The sequence below is a fragment of the Pholis gunnellus genome, assembly GCF_910591455.1.
Source record: "Pholis gunnellus genome assembly, chromosome: 9".
Lineage (NCBI taxonomy): Eukaryota > Metazoa > Chordata > Actinopteri > Perciformes > Pholidae > Pholis > Pholis gunnellus.
The window spans coordinates 19,859,507-19,868,660 of record NC_136535.1 but is presented as its reverse complement, the minus strand read 5'-3'; positions in this window follow the sequence as shown (position 1 = coordinate 19,868,660).

Genomic DNA, 9,154 nt, shown 5'->3' with positions numbered 1-9,154 from the left:
AGAGTGTACTGTACTGAGCTCATCAGAAAAGTTTGTGTGGTTGATTTGGTGGAAGGGCCAATTGGCGAGTCTACACTGGGCCGCCAGCCAGCTACTGGGCATGAGGTGAGGAGAGGGAATGGCCTCACTCCATCACCTGCTGTGTGTGTGTGTGTGTGTGTGTGTGTGTGTGTGTGTGTGTGTGTGTGTGTGTGTGTGTGTGTGTGTGTGTGTGTGTGTGTGTGTGTGTGTGTGTGTGTGTGTGTGTGTGTGTGTGCGCGTGTGTGTGTGCGTCTGAATAGCCTCAGTCCATCAGTGCAGCCATTTACCGGTGAGTGAGAGCGTCAGGTCTGTTCCGCTCACTCCATCACTGTGTGTGTGTTTGTGTTTGTGTGTGTGTTTGTGAGCAATAGAGGAGTCATAGATATTGATGGGTCTGGGTGCTCAGTCTAATCTCTGCGGCAACACAAAGTACTCTGGTATCCACAGGAGAAATAAGACACGCTGCCCTCTGACACACACACACACACACACACACACACACACACACACACACACACACACATACAAAGCAAAGTGCAGGATTTAATCTTTGTGTTTTTTACACAGCCATAAAGATCACTTGAAATTATAACAAACTAGATTAAAAGAATGAATATTGAGAACAAGTCTAATAACCAAACGAGACTGTGAAATGTAGACGTCTTTTAAATTAAGCAGCAACTTCACACATACGCACTCAATGTGGAGGCGGAAAAGCAATTACAAGCAGGCAGGTTGATTTTGATTTTAATTGGAGCTCTTGCTGTGAGCTCCACCTGTTATCGTCGAAAGCCAACAAACATAAATGTGGAGTCGTCAGTCCTGCAAAACTCTTTCGCTCAGTTTTATAGAAATTCCTGCGGCCCAAACACCCGTTCCTCCTCCAAGTTCTTGTAATTAATTGGCTGAACAGTTTTAGTGCGAGGAGCTGATTGGCAGTAGTTAGTAAAATGTGTTTTATTATGATTGTGATTTTTGCCAGAAGTTTTTACCAACGCTTTGAAGAAACTTAACATGGAATCAGATTTCCACTCACATCCAGCGTTATCGTTTTGATTTCACTGCAGTGTATCACGTCTACTTCCTTTTCATAGTGCCAGTTCCAGCCTCTGGGCTAATCCTAATTTTCATAGAAATTGTCGAATACACTTGAGCTTCATGTGCACTTACAAATGAAAGCATTTGTCAGCATAGTTCTATTTCTTAAAAGATTCAGATGTGCTTTTCACCTGAGAATCCTGTATAATGGTCTGAGAGACATTTTAAAGGGTTAACGGCTGTGAGTGTGAACAAGGAACAGTTGGGTAAAGATGTATTTCTTCGGCATGCTAAGATTGATGGCTGTGCCGGTCAATCGGTTCATCACTTTGATCCAGACTGAAATATCTCAACAACTATTGGATGGATTGTCATTAAATTTGGTACAGACGTTCATGTTCCTCGTTATCCGCCAATATTCAGTAAAGTATGTGATCAGGACATCTGCATTTATGCTTTTCTAGTCGCCGATCTCTGATAAGGTTACATTGTAAACCACTGATCCCTGTTTAAATTGACAGGAGGAGAGCTAGTAACGTTAGCAGCACCGCTAACGGTCAACGAACGAAGGTTCCGTTCGGTTACATTATGATGCAACTATTTACATACTAGCTCTAAGCAGCTTATATTACGTCATTAAAACTACTAATGACAATATTTGTTCAATCAATACAAAATACAATCTTTTAATTCCTTATAATTTGAATTGTGTGTTTTTATGAGGTGTGAAAACACTATAAATAAACTAAAAGGATAACATTTAAAATCATTTATTGTTAACAGACTTCAGAGTGGTTGAAACGATTTTTGGGACTGTGGCACATTTTTTAAATCTGGAGCCTTGTAGACCAGCTGCTACAATCAAACAACAATATAGATCATCAATGATCGTCAATTAGTATCGGCTGCAAAAAAAACGTGATCAGGGATCTCTAAAAGTTATGTTTGCTCCCTTTTATTTTTTTCTTTTGTGCTGATCCGATCTGTGACTCTGATCTGTGATACAATCCGAACCGTGAGTGGTGATGATCCGCTGCACCACTAGTCCCACTGTGAAGCGACCACTTGTCCCTTCACACATACATGCCTGCTGATAAATCACTGCATGTAATAGTGTTAAAGTCTAGCCGGCCTGCTTCTTTTTATGTGTGATGTGCCCATTTTCATACATGATCAATTTAGTCATTAGTTTCTTCTCCCTCATCCTTGTCATTATCCTCCCTCCCTCGAAACCCAAAACATCTCAGACTGATGATGGATTCTAATGACTGAGCTGGCGGTCATTATCATTAATATAAGCTCTACAGCACACACACACACACACACACACACACCACAGATAGTCAGAAACAGAAAACAACCCAGACACAATCATGGTCGGGCACTTAAATATGATGCAGGACATTACAACCACCTCCTCTCCTCTTTATCTGCAATTCAAAGTAGGTCCAGCGTGCAATGTGTGCCCAAAAAGGCCCAATTAATGTAATTCACTGTGTGTGAATTATGGGACCAGAGCACAACTGTTCTGTTCTGAAAGAGTGGAGTTAAATTGCTGGGAAGCGGGCCGATGATGCTAGCCTGCCGCTGCATGCCCCTGAGCCTGTTGCTGTGTTAGCATTTCAAATTGAGTTACACGCTAAACAAGCAAAGCAGTGCGCGAGTGCTAACTCATCTGTTTATAGCAGGGTTTGTTCTCTTTATGAGCGTGTTTGGGTATAGATTTGTTTGCGTGAGTGTGTGTGTTTATCTGCCTCTGATTCTTTGTTTTAGTAATATGAAAACAAATTACATTCCTCTGAATGTGTGTGTTTGTATGTGTGTGTGTGTGTATTAGAGAGAGGGTGTGAAGGTGTCTGTGTACGTGTACTCGTATTTTCTCCTGTCCCCTTTCCCGGGAAACACTCATCATGTATATCAGTGAGCTATTAGGAGCTGGCTCCTTTTCCTCTGCTTTCTTATGAAGATGAATAAGAACCAAGCCAGTGATAAAGGAGAAGGGAGAAGAAATGAGATGAACTCTGTAATTAAAGTGCACTGCTGTACGGTGACTCTTGGTGCAGTTATCTGTGTGTGTGTGTGTGTGTGTGTGTCTGTTCACATCATTTGCATGCTCAGCTCAGTAGTGTCAGTGAGCTTAGTTTTTTGAGGTGACATGATTGAAGTTGTGGGAATCACATGACACATTGCTATACTATGTGCATGTATCTCCATGATCATTTGCGTGAGTCTATATATAAATAAAAACGTTCACATAATGTATGATACCATTAGGTTGCAATTCCACAGCTCACGTACACATTGCCTCCAGAGAATTAGGTTAATTTATAACTTATAGTTGAGGTTATGGTTATTGCAAATATATACGGTATACCGTGTGTGCATGCAGCATGTATATGTCCATGCATGTTAAACACATTAATTGGCCTGAAGCACCCAGGCTTGTAATAGTGTCATATCTGTTTGAATGGTGCATACATCTCTGTTGATATGCTCTATTTTTTAAAGATAGCTTCATTTGTATGTATGAGTGTGGTGGCAGGTGAATTAGTCCAAGTGTGCATTGCACATTGCAACTCAGGCTGCCTTATTGCGGCATAATTACCATAAATCAAATTTACATTTGTCATGCAATTTAGTACTCATCTTGGTATTGCCTGGTTAATTTCAGCATCCACCGCAAATAAGATTTATTGTCATACAGATTAATAACTGGATCACACATACACACGCATACCTCCCACGCATGTCTCAAGGGAGCTATCATAAAACCACCACAGTGTGTGAACATTTGACACTTTAGATATAGTATTTCACCCCACAGCGTTCGCTCTCGCAACCCCACACTCTTTGACTCGTTGTCTCTTGTGTGCTTACCAGCCAATTTACGAAGAGCGAGTGTTATGACTCAGATTATGTAGATTGTTGGGATGCACTGCGAGAACTCGTCCACAGGACAGATGTCACCAAGACACCTCCACACTGACATTGTTCCCATTTTTAAGTTTGGTTATGAAATGCTTCAGACATGTGTCCCGGATTATATTTTTTTTTAAATTTTACAACCAACTCTAGAGACTCTAATTACCTCTAATGCATCGTGTACGTACATCGTGGACTTCTTAGTATCTAAATCTTCCTGTGCTCTCACTGATCACAGAATATTTGACTTTAACTTACACCTTGAGGCAGGGTAAAGACACTTCTGTCACAGTAAAAAAAGGTCCAAACGCTCTACTTTGGAGCCAAACAAACACAACAACTAGTGTCATAAATAAAGCTAATGGAAGCCAGGTGGACAAACCCATAAATAAACAGTGTCTTTAAATAACTGCAGCCTTTGTCAAATAAATATGACAACAAATCGAAGGAAGACTTTGCACACTTTCTGATCATTGTTTGCACAGACAGTTTTGCTGGCCTGTCAGTGATAGAAAACCAACACTCATTGTTTGTTTTTGTACTGTAGAGACCAGAGAGAAGAACTGATAGATCAAACAGTATTTCTCCAACCAAAACTTTCATTTACCAAGCATTAACAAAGGTCATTTCTGTTATGTTTCACAGCTCTTTATTTCTGTCCATAGTCAAAAGGCAAGTCCATGTTTTAATAAAGGAAAACCAAGATACAGTGACACTTATAATGTATAACTTCACTTGTTCCTTATAAGCCGGGAAGAAGGGGAAACCGCTTAGAGATATTTTGTAAAAAAAATTAATCCGTATATACTGTATATAAGTAAAAAAAAAGATTTTAAATGAAAAGAAAAAATAACGGTAGCAATAATGTAATGTAATATGTAAAGCCCTTCAAAGAGTTTTTTTAATGTTTTCACTCTCACGAATATCCAAACGGGCAAAAATGGACAGCTGCCTCTCCTTTTGTAGTATCTTCAAAATATTGGTTGAACTAAAAGTCGCACAAACTCATCCGTCTAATAACAGTAGAGATGTTTTGTTGTTTTCACTGATTTTAATTGGCTCCAGAACTTGAGGAAACAATAACGTTCATTAATTAAAGAAAGTATAGCCAATATGGCTGTTAATTAAGAAGTGTTGTCCACACAAAATCCAGCAACAGATGCAAACTGTGAAATTATACAGTAAGACAAAGCAAAACCAATTTGAATACATCTGTTGGGGAAAGATAAACAACAGAAGAGCTGAATCTCAGTCCTCAATCGGCCAATGGAAATGAAGACGATAGTGCAGAAGTGGTGGCAGCTGACCGTGACGTGCTGAGGTCACTTTTATAACTCCTCATAACTCCATATATACTGTCATATTTTTGTATGCAGAAGCATACTGGCAAATTCGAAATAGTTATAGGCGCAGCATTAGTCTATTCGCCTTTTCTCGCATTTTAATTGAACTCATATTTTTTCACATTTTTTAATCATTATAATTATTATAAATAGATATTTTGTACTTTCCCACCGTGGCTGCCATTTTGGTAATGCAGACTTTGTTGGCCCTGAGGTGAAAAACACAACAACATTGAACGACGTTCATCTGCAAATTACAAAACACAACATTTGTTAATTTTCTTTGCACCGCGGGGCCACTGTAGCTGACACCATGATATATCAGTAATAACCCAGGGCTTGCAGGCTTGCAGGCTTGTAGGCTTGTAAGGATTGTGGGATCTGTAATTGATTGAAAACAACTGTATCGTTTTCTTTATTTGTGGATTTTCTGTAACTTTTTGTTTGCTTACCTTCATCAGTAAACCTGTATATCTGTAATTCCTACTTGTCTTCTTGTACCTATTTTTGTGTTTCTCAAACCAGGGGATTTAACACGGATGTAGTCTGAATGAGTTTTTAATTGCATTATGGCTACAGCCGCACTTGTAAAGACGGAAATGACCGGATATTATATGTTTTTATGGGAGGCAGTGAGAGAGAGAGGGGAATGGTGAGGAGAGGCTATTCAACCCATTCCAGCATTTTATATACAGGAACTACAGCCTTATGAATGACGATCACTCAAATCAGGCTTATGTGCTGTGTTATTGTCACCCTGGGAGGAAGGAGTGTGTGTGTGTGTGTGTGTGTGTGTGTGTGTGTGTGTGTGTGTGTGTGTGTGTGTGTGTGTGTGTGTGTGTGTGTGTGTGTGTGTGTGTGTGTGTGTGTGTGTGTGTGTGTGTGTGTGTGTGTGGTGAGTGTGTCCATTCAAGCACCGGGTCGGAACGGTAAATTAAAACAGGACAGCGTCTCTAAAGGACACAAAACAAAAGATTTTGATGCAAAGAAACCATGTGCTATGAAACTGTACATCACATCCAGTGTGTGTGTGTATGTGTGCATGACTACATTTATATATCCACTTGAGTGTTTTACGTGTGTGTGTGTGTGTGTGTGTGTGTGTGTGGATTAAATCAGTGCAGGAGGGTCGTTTGACTTACAGCAGGAAGATGCATGCTATCAGAATGCTAAGCAGCAGTTTTTAACAGTCTTAATATTGAGAAGGGTGTAAGGCAATAAATTGACTTTGACACTGTGTTCTGCTTCCCTGGGGTAGGATGCTGCTGATCAGCAGGTGCACACACACTTTGGTTGTAAATACAGATGCCCTCCCGAGTCAAAACAGGTTTCTTTTACGCTTTATCTACCCTAGTCTGCCAAAGGGCAGAGGAAGAGGATGTATGTAAAATGCAGGGAAGCGTGGTGAGGACTGAGAAAAAGGACTGGGGGTAATGGGAAAAAAAATAGTAACGAAAAGAAACAAGTAAAGGAAAAGCCGGGGAAAGAGAAAACAAGGGGGCAATGATGAGAGGAGCAGAGAGAAGATGAAAAGAAGGGAGGACAGAATCAGTAGATGGAGAAAGAAGGAGGATGAGAGGTCGACTGGCGGACAGAAAGAGGGGAAATGGAGAGGTAAAGGAGATGTGAGAGTGTAGAGGTTAGCCAGAAAAGAGCAAAAGAGAAATCGTAGATAAACAGCAAAAGAGATGAAGGGTGAAGTGAGGTGAGGAAAGGATGAAGAGAGATTCATGTCCACCAGATGTTCATTAGCCAGCAGCCTGACACACACTTCACCTGTGTGTTTTAATAACCACCACACTAATCTAGTGTGAGTCGTGTGAGAGTTGTCTTTTTTTTTTTACCCTTCTCCATCATGTCATGTGGTATTTTTTCCCCAGATTTTCCTCTTTATTTCTGTCTCCACTCCACAGGAGACGGTGTTGAGCGCTTTACGACTTGCAGAAATATTTTTCAAACATCACTTCAGTTACAAAAAGTCAACAGTTAGAAAGCCTGGAAGCTCGGGGGTTTTGATGTTGATGCCGTGATCAGTGAAACATCTAGTGTATAAAGGTAAGCTGTAGCGCGCACATACAGAAGCTCTGGCATCCATATTCTGTGCACAGTCCCGCTCCACGCACAAGTAGTTGGCACTTAAACATCCAACGGTAAAGATCCCGTGCCATCTATAGGCAATTCAGAATAGAGAATGTGGCATAAATATTCATATATTATTACTATTCTGGTGCCATACTGCTCAGTACTCCTTAAGGCCACAGTGAGCTCTTCAAAGCAAATGGATTTCTGAGTACTTTAACATATATTATAAAGCCCTGCATTTTAAAAAGCCTGTATTTTGTACGTGTGTGTGTGTGTGTGTGTGTGTGTGTGTGTGCCCTTGCATAGTCCACATTGTCTTTCTGAATGCTAAAAGCCCTTTCAACGACTTTAGTGTGGAAATCTATGGAATAGCTCCACCTGAAATTGGAGAAATTGACTGCTCCAGGCGGGTGGCTTAACTCCTTCCATTTGCTATAGGCTCTCCCAGCACGGCCGCTCACTCGCGTTGTTGGCTCAGAACGTGGTGTGACGGTTTGGCCCTGTGGTCACATCCCCATAGCCGATATATCCCCTAATAATCTCCCTCCTCTTTCCATTCAGCCGCTAACTGGAAGCATGTGTGAGCCATGAGAGCATTATAGGGTGCGTGTGTGTTTAGAGGTGGAGATGAGAGGGGGAAGCATGTTGTGTGACGGACGATAAGACAAATCACAAACACGCAATATTCACCGATTTTAGCCGGGATTCAAATATTTCTTTGTGATTGAAATAATGAAGCCCTCCACCTGCCTGCTGCGTATATATCTTTTCCAACCTCTCCTCACCTCCGGTTCAAGGTTTTTAAAATTCTGGACAAGCTCTCAAATCTCTCCCTTCATATCGCTCTCACTTTCTTTCTTTCTTATCTCCTTCCTCCTGTCCCCTTACACCCCTCCATGTCCTCTTTCTCTCCCCCATATCCTGTCTATCATTTCTGCCTTCCTCGGCCTAAGTAATCTCCCCCTATACTGCGTCTCACTCGTTCTCTCTCATCTTCCGTCCATCCTTTCAATCTACTCTCTGGCTGCAGCTTGTTTCATTCTCTCTGTTCCTTTAGTCCCCTCTCCCTTCTCCTCTCCCCCTGTCCGTGGATCCCCCCCCTCTCTCTCTCCCTCGCTCTGTGTGTGTGTCTCTCTCCAATGGTCCCTCTCTCGCTGTCTGTTCTTCCATGAAATTAAAGCGCTCTAAGCTGCTGTTTAATCAGAGCCTGTTTGGAAAACTGCTGCGATGACAGAAACTGTCCATCCCAAGTGCTGTCTATGTATGCATGTATGCCATATAGTGTGTGCGTGTGTGTGTGTGTGTGTGTGTTTGTGTTCATGACTTCAATTATGTATGATAAAGAGATAGTAAATAGCTTCATGTTGCTAAAGTTCTCTGTGTGTTTTTGCACATGTGTGGTGAAAGATGTGAGTAGATGACCATTAATCCATAGGTAATCAGTATTAGCAGGTGGTGTGGCCTGATGCAGTGATGATTAACTAAACATCTGGATTGTTTACTGGTGAGGGCTGGATAAATGAACACAGATCAACAAAGCTAATTAAATACCATTTGCCACCACTGAACAGTAGTTAATTCCTCAGTGTTTATTATGGTGGAACTGGGAAAGGGAAGGCAGGATTGGAGCCTGTGAGCTGGTGAAAGAGATGACTTTACTGGCTGTTAAGCATTAGCTCCCCATGTCTCTTTCTACTGACACTGATCTTTTTTGGTGCAAAAAGGAATAGTTTGAAATTTGGAGAAAT